Source organism: Aphelocoma coerulescens, chromosome 5, assembly GCF_041296385.1.
Source record: "Aphelocoma coerulescens isolate FSJ_1873_10779 chromosome 5, UR_Acoe_1.0, whole genome shotgun sequence".
In the NCBI taxonomy this organism is placed as follows: domain Eukaryota; kingdom Metazoa; phylum Chordata; class Aves; order Passeriformes; family Corvidae; genus Aphelocoma; species Aphelocoma coerulescens.
Genome location: NC_091019.1, coordinates 18,312,257 through 18,326,725, shown reverse-complemented (window position 1 = coordinate 18,326,725; position 14,469 = coordinate 18,312,257).

The window sequence follows — 14,469 nt, the reverse complement described above, 5'->3', positions numbered from 1 at the left end:
GTACTTAAATAGTAGATGATTAAGTAATTTGCTATTTGCAGCCTGAGCAAAAGTCACGTTCAGTATTTATCACATTGAGGGAACACTTTCTTCTATAAAGTAAAAAAAAAATCAGTGCAATTCTTTTGCAGTCTTTGTGCAATAGATTGGTGTTTCTGAGGACAAAATGCATATGAACAGCAGCCCTGAGGTCCCACACAGGCAGCACGATTCCTGTCCGTACAGTAGAGATGTGTAAATAGAAAGGGCAGCATTTGGCCCACCACCATCTGATGGCACCAAGATGGATGCTGCAGCCTCTGCATCACTTACCAACCCAAGAGGGATTTCTGCCCAAAAAAAAGACCCTGCAACTCTGCACTATCAGATCAGAGAGGCATTGCAGTGAAATCTGTGGCAGGTAAACCTCAATCAAATGAAAGCAAATTGTTCTCTGTAAAGCAAAGATCTGGGTGGCCACAGCCAAGGGATTGAGTGCTGATCTTACAATTTCAGTTAAAATAGTTCATAGGGCAGTAACAATTTCAGTAAGCAAGAGGAGGGTAAGCTTTCCCATTTTGGGGGAAGCTAGGTGAACTAAAGGGGAAGAAATTTCTAACCTTTTCATGATAAAGACTTTGCCCTTCTGAAATTAAGGTCCCTAGCAGAAGCAGCACGAGCACAGAGGTATTTTGATGTTCAGTGATGCAGTTCATTTGCTACTATACAGGATTTCCAGAAGGACCAATGAACTCACAGAACTTGGGCTCCTAATTGCTTTTGGAAATCCTTCTGGGACCTTGATTGTGTCTTGGCTTTTCAATATCTAAAAAAAAAAAAAAATCTGCTCTGTGGTCCCTAGCCAAACTGTTCATCTGCTTATCCTGGCCTGTCTCTGATGGTCCAGGGCTGTGCAGTGGGCAGGGGTATGTTTGCATTTGGTATTGTCTCTTCTGCTCCAAAGTGTGAGAGGATATTGGGAAGAATGCAGCTTTAGATAAATGCTTTTTATTTCTAATGCAGTTTCTATCTCTAATGGCTGCCAGCTGAAGCTTTGCCTGGTCTCACATATAAGGTATTTCTCTGTGTCATTGACACAAGCATTCAAAATACATTAACAGCTCAGGGTGGGTTTTCATGCGATGTTATTATCTCAGAGAAGCCTGTCAGAAATAAAGGGGAAACTGTGTGCATGTCCTGACTTCCCCACCTCAAACAGGCACTGGGAAAATCAGTCTCATTAGTTTTGCTTGGGAAGGGGTTGGCCTTATGGGATTTCCAGACAGTTCCTTCCACAAAAAATAGAGACTCAGAAGCTTAAATGGCAAATAGGGTACTTGTATGTAATAAAGAGATGGCTCATATGACAAAGATTTTACAAACTGGATATAAGCTGAAAATTTTTTGTTGTTTATTTAAAATTAATTTCATGTGACTTGCAAGATTATTCATGGATTATATCCATATTTCTACTACAGAAGTAAGTTCTACATCAATGGTAAGAAGTTCAGTGTAAGTGAGAGATACCTCGGAGTATAAATTAGGAATTTGGATAGAACAGAAATGGTTTGCATATCATTTTACATTTTGTCTAAATAACAGAAATATTTTACATGTAGTCTAAGTTAGGAGTACCTTTGAATATAAACTAGGAATTTGGATATTGCAGAAAGATTTTACATTCTGTTTAAATGCAGGCTCTGATAGAAAAGATCCCGGCTCAAATCCATTTCCGCTGTAGAAACACCAAGCATCAGATGAGGAAAGGAGAAGGGATACAGGATTGATGCCATCGTAACACAGTCAAATTTGTCTTGGTCTGTGCATGCCATGCTTTTGGTGAGGTTTTTCTATTGGTAGTGTTGCCATCTCCTGTCCTGACTAGTGCAGGCAAGAGGGATCTCATGTGGCTCATCACAACATTTTCTTCTGTATCAACTTCAGGAATTGAACAAAAAATAGAAACCAGTTCTAATTTGGGGTGTGTGTGGTATTTTTAACTCACTGTCAGTAGGCAAACAGAGAGCAGTAATTACATGAGCATAAATTTATGGGGGTTGGGTATAGCAACACAAAGCATTAAGTATTTCTGTGCATGTTTGTGCTTGAAAATACTTCTGCTGGGCCATGTTTGTGGTGTGCAGGGGGAGAAAAGACAGCAAGAGAAGTGTATTTATTATGCAGGGAGGTTGTCCTACCTCCAGCAATGGCTGGAAAAGCTGCAAGACGTTTCTCACGTTCAGGTGCCTCTGGAATGAGGGCTCGCGTCTTCTCTCCCTCTGAGGGAATGGGCTCTGTCAGTGGGTCATGGAGACACATGCTTTGTTTTGCACTTTCAGATTTACTATTAATACAAAAGTGACTGGGAATTAAACTACTCAAGACCCAGAAACAAGTGTACCATTAAGGGCTGGAGAAGTTTTATTTGAATTCATCTCTGTGAGATGCTCCTGAGCCAGTTTCTTGCTGGCTGCTCTAAACGCAGCATCCCAGTTCCCGGGGCAGCAGTGTCCATGTCAGCTGCTGCGGGATGCATCCAGTGTGGCTTTCTATTTTGTCATATCCAACTTGTCAGGACCTGTTTGTGGTTTGTGTACTAGTCATTGCACAAGTTCCTGATGCTTTTCATGTCAAGCAACCTGGTGCTTTCTTCTTCATGTGAGGAGATACTGGGCTGTTTTCTTTCTGTACAGATTTATTTCCTGGTCCCTAAAGAAATGCAGAAAGTGCCTTTGCTTCCCTCATGATGGTAATTCCCGTACTGACAATAAAGTATTAAATTTAGACAGCAGAATTAACATCTCGGTGAAATAAAGGGGGGACACTGCAAATTCATGTCTCCTGAGAGCACTTTTTCAGGCTGTTTACTGAACCAGAAAGGCAACATATCATCTATTTATAGGCTTTGTATTTGAAAGTTTTCTTCTCAGGCTTAAAACCACTTTGCTGTTTGGGCTTAATAAGTGCTGTGTGTGTCCATGTTTATGGAAAAGTTAGTATTTCTAGGTATGAGCATTTGTATAGCTAAGAAGGATCCAGAATGCAGGTCCATTATGAGAGTTTGCTTGTTGGTGACTGGTTTATATCCTAGTCACCATCAAAACAAGTACATTATAATCTTATAAAAAAACATTAATAGAGAAGGAAAAACAGTCTCCATTTAAAAAAAAATATTATATTCTACAACATGGAAGTAAATCACAAAATCTAAAATGTTTACAGTTTATCATAGAACCATAGAATGATTTGGGTTGGGAGGGACCTTTAAAGATCATCTAGTCCAAAGCCCCTGCCATGGGCAGGGAACTTCCCACTGTATGAGGTTGCTCAAAGGCCCATCCTTCCTCACTTCAAACACTTCCAATCTTGGGGCATCCACGACTTCTCTGGACCTGTTCAAAACCATTCTAATAATTAAAAAAAACCTTCTGTATATTCAATTTAAGTCCACTCTGTTTCAGTTTAAAACCACTGCCCTTTCTCTTATCACTACAGGCCTCAGTAAAAAGTCTTTCTCCGTATTTCTTATAAACTAAGGGGCAGCAGTAATGTCTCCCTAGAGCCTTCTCTTCTGCAGGCTGAAAAAACCCAACTTTCTCAGCTTTTTTCACAGGAGAGGTGTTCAAGACTGTGAATTCCACCAGGGCGGGATCGCTGCAGTCCGATCTATCACCAGTTTTGTCATCTCTAATTAGCTGATCCCCGTTGATAAGCAACAGGACTGGTAATGATTCTCCTCTGGTCAAGCTGTTTGTCACCTGGATTAAGAAATCATCCTCAACACCCTCCAAGAGTCTGCTGGATTGCTTACAGCTTACTGTGCTGCTTTTCCAAGAGATATCAAGGAGTGCCCCAGCAGGATCAGAGCATGGGAGCACAGTATTTCCTGGAGTCAAAGTAAAAATCTTCATCAACAGCTTCCCTTGCGCTGGTGCCCTGCAGGAAGACCAAACATGAGGTTTCCTTTGTTGGCTTGCCCCTAAATTTTACTTATAAGCTCTCAACCTCTTGATCACTGGTTTTTAAAGATAGTTCTGTGCGTTTGATCTATTTTTTCACATGTCAGGCAAACACCCTGCATTCTGTCCTTGCCCGTGCCTTTTGGACAGTCTGTAGGCATTGACTGCAGAGTTCTGATGTGGTTACAGTTTCTGTTTCTTATTCAGGTACCGGGTTAGAAACTCACCAAAAAGAGCTCTGATTTATCTGGTGACCAATCCCCTTGTGATTTAGTGATATCTACAAGCAGGAGGTAGTAATAGCTGAAGTATTAAAACATGCAGGAAAAGAGGTAAAGGCTTGTCCTGGGAATCATCATCAGATGATTTGTAGGAAAAAGCATGATGCAACTAAATTATTAGGTTACAAAACAGAATGTAGGCAGGGCAAATGCATTCATGCCTATTTTCATTAAAGCAATCTACTCATGGTGGGGGAGAAGGTTTAAGGAAGAAGAGGGAGAAGATCCCAACTCGGGCCAAAGCTGCTTGCTGGTGGCTGGAGCATGAGACCAACTTGTGGTGGCACTTTAGGTTTTGGTAGGCTTATTTCCATCATGAATGCATGGTGTCACATGAGATGAAGGCCAGCCAGAAGCTGGGAGGGGAACAAGAAATTGGCCTGGAAAAGGTGGATGTTGGTCATTAGAGCCATAGTAACCTGATGCTGTTCATGTCATATTTTCAAAAGTGACTGGTGGCTTTCAGAGACCATGGTCTAGGTACCCTAAGTATCTAATTTTCAGAGAGCATTTTCAGAAGTTCTGCTCTGTTCCAGGATGCTTTCCAGTGGCCCACCATAAATGGCAGTCTTCAAAGTCACTCATCCCTTCCAAGTCTTGTCTGTGGGCAACAGGCATTTTCTGGATTACTCTAAAATCAGTCTGAGTCACTAATGAGTTCAGATAAAGTTTTTTACCACTGTGTTTATTTAAAGCCAATTGCTGTTACATTTCCCAGAGGAAAACACTGCCAGCACCGTCAGCAAGCAATACATTGATTTTAAATCAGCAAGACTGCCATTGATCTTAGCAGCTATTTATTGCACATGTTCCCAGCAGCCACTTTCTAATGGAATTTTAACAATTTAGTGGGGTCAATTGAAGGTCTTGAGGAAGCAAGGGAAAAATTTGTCTCCTGCAGTAAGTACCTTCCTAAAACAGTACCTTCACTCGCAATCACAAGTCAGACCGGTGCACTTCTCAAGTTTTGGTGAATCCTGATGATTAATTTTCAAGACATACACAGTTCTTATTTTATTCAGCTTGCCCTGCCAATATAGACACAGTTTCACCTCTGTCTGATGAATTCCCTGAGCTGCTGGTTGCTGGAAGCTGGGAAATACAAAGCAAATATGTCTGGCCTCTTGGCCTCTTCTGGGGCTGCACTGGCAGTCTTAGGATAGACAAACCCTTAGCTTGGTGCAGTACATCTACCCTTACACTGAAAATACTGGCATAAGAACTGGTCCAAACATGCCTCTCTTTTTTCTTTTCTACGGAACTTGGTCTTTTTCATCTGAATTAAGGTCTTGCACCAGGACAATTTATTGTTTGGGTATGCCATTTCCAATGGTTTAACAGGAAGCCAAACATCTTCTCTCTCAAAAACTATGTTAGTTGCCATTTTCACTCTGTTTTCTTGCGTGTGTTCTCAGCTCCAAAAGTGTCGCATGGATACACAGGCAAAAATAGGAGGAGTAGGAAGGGAACAATGATTGTTAAATGTTTAAGAAAAATTGTAAGGGAACAATGATTGTTAAATGTTTAAGAAAAATTATAGTTTATCATAAAACTGAAAGGGGTAATAGTGCTTGGTTTGGGGTGGGAGGAGGTGGCTGGTGCATGCTTTGAGTCAGGCTGGTGACCTGCCTTCAGTGCCAGGGTTCTGTTCTGGAATTGCCACATGCACAGTGGCTCCTGCCAGGGCTGTTACATCCCTGTGTCCCTCAGGCAGGCATCCTCACCCCGCCTGGCAGGCTGGGTCTGCACTCTGCATGGCACACAGGCCACAGACACTCTCACTGAAGCCCACGGTCCCAGCTATTCCTGAGGAAAGACGTTAAGTTCAGACCTCCTGAAAGGCTTCCTGAGATCTGTACAAATAGCACAACCACACTTTTCTCTGCCTCCTACACAGCCATGATGCATGTTACCTAAAAGCCACAGGTAACACAAGCACTTGGCAGGTGCCTGTAACTTTACCTGAGACTTAACTTGTAAGAGTGCTGTGGTTGTATTTCTTTGCATACTACAGACTGCAATATAATCCAGCAGATAACAAAGGATGAGGGCCACAGTGCACTGTGAGGAAGTGGTGGTGTCTGTCACCTCCACCACCTGGCACTGAGCCCAGCAGCGAGGATGTTCTCTCTGGAACACTTCTTGCGTGTTGTGGTGAGGACCAGGACAACAATATGGTTGTGTGAGAGTTCCTAGGCCCTTTTGGGAAGTCTGGATTACAGCATGGGTGGAAGTACCCCATAAGACAGATAGCAAAAGGGAAGGTGAGAGGCAGCATGTCCCAATAAAGAAGGATTAAATAGGACCTGAGCTTTCAGCTGGGCTCCTCTGCTGACTTAATGGATGATCATGAGCACATTTCATGGTTTCTGCACCATTCTGCAAAAGGAAACAATGGTTGAAAGCTGTCTTCAAATCTGGCTTTTCCCATTAGAGGAAAGGGCTAAACACAACCAAAGCATATTCCTTTTTTGGACAAACATCATTTCACCTATGATTAAGCCCTAGTGCTCAGGAGTAGCACAGCCCACAGGCAGCTAAAAGTGTGGCTGGTGGGCAGGAAGGTGTTTGAAGCAGAGCCCTGCTGTGAGCACAGCAGGGGCTAGGGAAGGCTGCTCCGGAGCTGGCCGCACTACTGAATTTCTGGCTAATACCCAGCCAGGGCTTTTTGGACCTTCACAATGGTGCCACAGTTCCCTGTCACTATGGCAACTTGTTTTTGAAAAGGCACTAGTTTTAAAAAGAGAATTGAAACCAAAACTTGTGCTCTGTCTTCATTCCTGGCTCTGGGGTTCCCCTGGGAACAGGCAAAGGCTCCTGGAGGCTGGCCTGCCTCCTCAAAACCAAAACTCAGGTTCCTCTTCCTGAGAGAGCCACAGCTGAATCAGCGACTGGTTTTTCCTCAGATACAGGCAGGAATCCCAAGAGCTGTTGAGCCAGCAGGAAAGACCCCCAGAATAGCTTGAGAGGAACCAAAACCAGTGTCAAAGTAACATAGAGTGGTCTGTCCCTCCTGCATTCCGTGGCCCACTGGAGACAGCCACAGGCTGTGCCATAAAATTGTGTATGGCTCAGACAGGTTCTCCTGAGAGCATTAAACACTTAAGAGACATTCTTTGAATTGCTGTGTTCTCTACAGTCTTGCCAAAGCTTAGATACAGGAGCCCAGGAGACAGCAGTGGAACCTAAAAGTCCTTTGCAGAGGCTCAATGAGGACAGACACTTGTCTCCTTGCTGTTCCTGCTTCTTTCCTTGATTTCATAATTGTGCCCATGTAAGTCTCTGTGGAGCTCTGCTATGCTAAAAAGAAAACCTTTGGGGCTGGAGAGGTCCAGGAGCAGGGCAATGAGTAGCTTGAGGTAGAGAAATGAGGGAAGGAAGTTTTTGAGTGAACTTTGGCACTAAAGAAAATCCTCACTTTACATTTCTGGGATGAGTTCTGGAAGCCCTACGTAAGACATACCCACTTGTGGCCCATATGGACGCCTAATTAGCAGGTGCCAGGGTCCAGGATATGAATCAGAGTAATTAATTTCTGTATACAATTGGCAGAAGGAAGTGAAGAGTCCCCCAGGGAAGACCCAGAAAGCCAAGTAATTATGAAGAACTGGAAAGACAAGGCACTGTGTTTCGTTCTTTCTGAAATTTCAGCACCCAAACCCCACTCCCTTTTCATGTCCTGAAACAAAATGTTCATGTTTAAGACAAGGAAATGGAGGAGCAGAATGTTACAAACTCATCCAGATCTGACTCAGTAAAACCAGTAGAAGTAAGCAGCTGGGCTTGATTTTTCCAACAAACTTACTGCTGGTCCGTTATCCTGTGGCCATGCTGGGTTCCTTAGACCTCTCAAGCCTTTCCACCATCCCTTCCAACTTGATTTGTCAGTCCACAGCTCTGCTAAGAACCTGCAAGAAGCCCAGGGAGAACTGTGAGTGAGTCCCCATGGGAAGGTGCCACTGCAATGGGGAGGCGCCTGCTCATGTGCAGAGTTACAGTGCAGACCCTACTCTGGAGCACAGGGATGATCCCCAGCCCAAATGTCAGAGGCTGCCCCTTGTCCAAGACCAACACGCTGTCTCCATGGCAGGCAGGAATCTGTATGACACAGTCAGGGGCTGCTGGAGAGGACAAAATCAGTGGTGGAAAGGACTTTCTGAGCCCCAGGTGCCCTTGGATGAAGGCATAAGGCAGCAGCTACCAGCCCATGTAAGGAAGCTTTTGCACACCCCTTCCACTTGCAATGATTTTTGTTTGTTCTGTTTTGCTTTCTCTCCCCTAGGGTTTTCTCTCCTCCTGGGCTGTCAGACCCTGTGCACTTTGCCAGCAGTGCAGTTCAGCACTGCTGGTCACACCATGGCCCAGCCTGGGAACTCCTGCTCCCAGCGTGGTGACTCCGGTCTCCTCCTGCCAGAACCGCATGGTGGCTGTTTTCAGCAGATGAGTGCAGACAGACACACACCCATCCAGCCATCTGGGGTGGCACTCGTTGCTCATTCTGATCAGAAGGATGTTCAGAAAGGAGAAGTGAGGCAGGATCCATGTTTGGTTTCTTTCAGACACTGCCAGTATGCCAACTCACCAGGAAAGGAGAGACTGGAGAGGTGCTTAGGATATTTATTAGCATTGCCCCCTTACCTGTAATAGCATTTTTTTCTGTCTGTGAATGTTCTGGGTACTGCAGTACAAAGCTTGGGAAGAGCTCCTGGTCAGCCACGCTGCCCCTCTGCTTCACCTGTTTTCAGCTGCCAATCTGGAAGACATAGCCTTGAATTCAGGCCAGCATTTCTTTACCATAAATGCCTGTGATAGTAGCCTCAAAGACAAGGATTTTCCTGACAGACTCAGTGGGCTTTTAACATCTCACTGTGCTACCAAGCCATTAGACTTCAAAGCACTGTAGAGTTTGTGGTTCCCACATCTGCACAAGGGCTGCAAATAGAGGGCATGAGCATCCTGATGGGAAGGGGAGATGCTGGTGCTGGCACCTGCCCTTTCCATCTGCACCAGGGCTTTAGCACAGGTGCCAAGAGCAGAGAGTGAAGGCAAGAAGAGGTTTTAGGTTGAGCAGCAGGGTGGTAGCACCAGGCTAGCACCAGGCTGCTGGACTGCATCCCAACACACCTCACACTCCCACAACAGCAGGCAGAGAAATGTTTGCCCCATAAAGGTCATGTTTGCCTCGTAAAGGCTCTGTTCTAGGAACTTGGGGATGTGAGGTAATTCAATCATTAATTTTGTTCTGTCACATATGGAAATATTTTAAATTCATTTGGGATTTTTTCCAGCTCCTCTAGAGCTATCCCTTAAAAATGTCCAAGCTTCAAACATTTGTCTGTGGGCGAAATACAGAGGAACGTTAGGAACAAGATCAGAAGGAGGCAAAGCTGACATTAACTGCTGTCTTTGAAAAACAATTTCAGGCCCTGAGAAACATAAAAATCTGGTTACTGGTGGTTCCCTTCTTGGCCTGACTGTCTCTGACTGCCTTACCAGAGGATTGCTTTCTAGCAAGCGCTTTTCATTTTAGGAAAGAATACAACAGTAGTACCTCACACAATCTGTGTGATCTCCATCATCCTTTTGCTTGTCCTGTGTCTCACCTTCTGCAAAACTGAGGTGCTTACACTGGGATTTTTATTTAGACAATTGAAGATTTTTAGTGAAAGAAGGAAAAATATTTCACAAAGGAAAATCTGGATGGTGCCTACAAATTTCTGTCCCTATTACTAACCAGCTGTAGGAGGCAAGTAATTTAAAAATCCTTATTTGGGCAGTTGAGAGTTAGGCAGCATTTGGGAACCGAAGTCTAAGACAATTATTCAGAAAGCAAGTTAGACTGCATTCCAAAGTCACTCTTATTGATCAAGTAAATAATATGTCCTTGCAGTTATCATCTTCTATATTCTTGCAGAACACCAAGCTGAGCTGGCTGTCTCCTAATCTTTCTTCCATGGAGCAAAAACAAATGCAAACAGAAGATAATGATCAGTCTGCCCTTTAGGAGAAGTCCAAAGTGCTTCTCTGTGCTATTATCAATACTATCATATCAGATAAATAGTTTTAAATTTTTCCTGTTTGGCACAGAGGAAGCTCTGTTTGTCACCAAAGTTCATGTAGCCTCTGAGAGAGAGTTAGCAAGTGGCCAGAGCATAATGCACAATAAATCCAGCATAAATAACTGAATCTGCATTTAGATCAATGGGTGAATTACAAATGTTTGAGAAACTTAAAGAAGAGATTTGAAACATCTTAATTTCTAAAAATAGGGTTTGGTGGGGGTTTTTTAAGCTTTTAGTTTTTAAAGCTTCTGGATGGTTAATGTTAATTTGTTTTTATGAGGTGGAAACAGTCAGAAGATGACAGTGTAGTTTTGCTGAGGTCAGCTCAGATGTCTGTCTAGAACTGCTGACTTCAGGGTCTGCTGCTGAGTGCCTGTTTTTCACCTCATGATAACTCATGTGTGTTCATGATGCTGCTGTGAAAAAAATACAACTTTTGTAGCAGTTAAACTAACTCTGTAGTTAATTCTCGTAACATGAGAGCATGGTATATTTTCCAGCAGAGACAGTGCACTAGCACTCATGTTTTGTTTTAAGTAATTAGTGGGAACAAGGATTCGCTCCAAGTTGAACTGGAATTTTTTATGTTTTTACTACTCTTGCTCACAGGTGGCTGCTTTCAAGCAGGATCTGTAAACTGGGCAGCAAAAGTCCCTTCAGCTCAAGCCGTTCCTCCAAGGCTGGGTATTGCAGTGCATCTGATAATGCTGAAAAGTGGAATGGCAAAAGGATTAGGAAACTTTGAGTTCTGTGAGACATGCACACGATCTCTTCCAGCGTCTTCTTATCAAGGAGACACTAGAAAGACTCATTCATGCTGCCTGTGACAGAGTCCATAATTACTGCTGTGCAAGCAAAGAGCATCAGGGTTGATGGAAACACCCAAGAGTCACCCCTTCCTTTCAGATTCATATTCTGCCTCCTGTGTCCTGTATCAGGCAGACAGGATTAGAGAACATTGCACTTGCACATGTACATGTGCTGTTGTGCCTCAGCAGAATGAGAGGCCTAACTGGGAGCAGGGAGGAGAACAGGCATTAAACTTGCAGCTAACGTTACCTGGATTTAAGCCTCAGTTCTGCCACAAACCTGTTTGTCTCTCTCCATCTGTCTCTTGCTGGGTGCTTGAGTGAGGCACAGGGCAACCTGTGCTGTGCTTGGCATTTCTAAGTACTGCTGTAATAAATGTAGTGTAGACTTCTAATTCCCAGTGTTGTGCCTAGGAGAGTTTGCATTTCTGCATAAATATCTGATGGAGCAAGCTGAAACAGCAATAGAAACACAGAGTAAAACAGGTGTTCTGCATTTCAAGCCATTGACCTGTGCCTATTAAAGCATTTACAGGAGGTCTTATCTGCAGCCTGTTCAGGTTAACGACAGTCTGTGCATTCACCTCCATGGGCTTCAGATCAAACCCAATGAAATTAATTACAGAAACAATTGGCAGGAAAGAAATAGTGAAAAGAAAAGAGTAGTACTGGAGGATGCAAAAGAGAGTAGTGGCAACAATGTGTAATCACTCAGAACTGCTTCAAGGCTCTTCTAGGTAAATGATTAAGAGTGTTATGTAATTATGGTGAATATGCAGGATGACAGGAAAATTAGATTTCATATAGAAAATAGATTACATTGGACCACTACACACTGACTTCTGAGTAACTGCATATAATTGACTATATTATTGCTATAAATAGCAATAAACTGCCAAGAAAATGACCAGCCTGTTGATTAGAATAAGGAAAGATGTAACCACAGGCCAGCCTTGCTAAGGTACAGGCTACAGGCACCAATGCGACTGCTCTGGTCTAAGGCAGTGACTTCAGAAGATACCATATTTGGCAGCAATATCAGTCAGAGAGATTTTTCTGCCCTGGGGTTGCCCCGTTTCCCCCTTGCTCCTGCCTGCCCTCTTGCCAGCACAGACCTTGGTACAGCCTTTCCATGAATCACACAGGGAAATGGAGCCTCTCAAACACACGCAGAGACAAGCAAACATACTTTGCGGGGTTATTTTTTAACCCAAATCACCCCCAGATCTGGCCCGGAGCATTGGCTTTGGAGTGCTGGTGTTGACACCAGCACCAGCACAGCACAAGGTGAGTAGTGACAGGATGAATGGGGCAAGCGAAGGGCAGAGGCTGGTGGGCAGCCCTGAGGCACCAGCCAGCTGCATTTCAAGTCAGCTTCTCCTTTGCCAAGGGATCCACAAAGCTCTCACGTGATCTAAAGATCACCAGGAATACCCATACTTGGGTTTCTGTTTGTTTGTTTGTTTTAGTGCAGTCAAATGGTGTTTTTACAGTAACCATTTGCTTTTAAAAAAATTTGTTTAACCTTGTAGAAAATAATGGAGTGTTGATTACTCATTCACTGAAATTCAGGAGCCTGAATATAAATTCTCCTCAGACTCCCATTCCTAGCACGTCATTATTCCAATTAGGAGAGTGTTTAAGATATTTAAATAATCTCCCATTCAGCTACATGTATGAGAAAATGCATTCACTCAGTACAATAATGCAATTGTGCCTTTCCTCTGAGATGGCAAAAGAGAGGGGTTGGAACCATTCTGAGAAACAGTAACTGAAAAGCAAAGGCAGTCAGACTGGGCAGGAGAAAACATAAAATCAAATAGCAAACATGGGAAAAAGCCTCTCTGCATGCACAGACAGCAAAGAACAAAAGGAACAGAGCAACCTGTAAGATGAGATACTACATTGCTTCACCAGCTACAGAAGTGTGTTGGTTTGGGTTGACTCTCTTTCAAGCTGGCCAAGAAAACAGAGCACAAGTGGACTGATGCTCTTCTGACTTTCACTGATGCAAATCACAAGCAACTATGCTCAAGCAACTAATTTCAGCACAGGTACACTGACATAACAAAGATTTAAGTGAAAAAAGAGTTCAAGCACAAAAGAAGAGGTGCAAAGCCTGGCAGTCAGCCCTAGCACTTTGTAACAGCCTTAACATTTTTGTGGGGCTGACCTAAAAAACCTTAAAGTCCCAGTAACAACCACTCACAGCACAGATGCTGGGGTGTTTTACTGTACAGCCAAAGGATCAGCAGCAGATGAGGCCTGTGTTTAGCCACAGAGAACAAAAAGACATGTTTACAGTTGTTTATGTTTGTTTAGTCCATAAATATTGAGAGAGGATTCCTTTCTGGCCAGTCTGTGGATCCAATTAATTTGTTTTTCAGTTTCATATTTGGGACTGTAAGTTCAGAGGTGGCTTAGGGCTGCAATACACAGCAACCACAGCTGCTAAAAATAGATCACAAAAACATAAAACACACAGCAGCCTATAACCACCACATTCCCCTGTACCTCAGCTCTTTGAAGCCCCTGTACTTCATCACATTCCTGGAGGCATGGAAGGCTGTTGTTGTGAATTACCATGTCCAGAGCAACATGGGGAAGGAGACAAGATGAAGCATCTCCAAGAATCATCCCGAGCTGCTGGACACATGGCTGAACTCTGATCTCTCCCATAGGGATGTGTGGGGAAATATTTTCCCTCAGGAAAGCCAGGATTTCAGCCTTTTCAGTGTTGCATGGCATTGGTTTCAACTGCAAACAGTTATTAAAATAGCAGCCTCTAAAGTCAAGAGGGAAAAGAACAAAAAAGATGTGATGGGAATCAGAATGATGCAATTTTGATCGATTTTTTTTTCTTGCAAAGTCACAAGCCTAGAAATAAATCCTACAAAGCAAAGTAAAAATTCTCTCCTTTCCAAGAGTGGGGAAGTAGCCATTTTTATCCCTAAAACTTTCTGACCATCAGGTATAAAACAGCATTGGAGAAGATCTATTAACACCGTGATGGTGGAAGTAACCTCAGCTAAGCCCTTGAAGCCAGGGCTGTGTTGTACAGGGTCTGTCCCACCTTGCTGGGTCAGAGGAGCTTCAGGTGGGGTCTGCAAACCCTGAGCAGAGGTCACTGCCCTGGGGGCAGGTCAGGGAGCAGCCAGGGATCTTTCCAGTTGGACTGGCTGTGGCAGGGACAGTGTTTTCCTGACCTCCTCCTTGCTTTCCTCTGGATAGCTGAGCAGAAGAAGTGGCCTGGAAGAGGCATGAGAGGAGCTACTGAGCAAGGGTGTTGGGACAAGAGGGACAGGACAGCTTTAAGAGGTGGGGTAAAGGCTGAAGGAGTGAAGGGCTAAAATAGTGGCAGTGGAGGTGTTTGATCTTG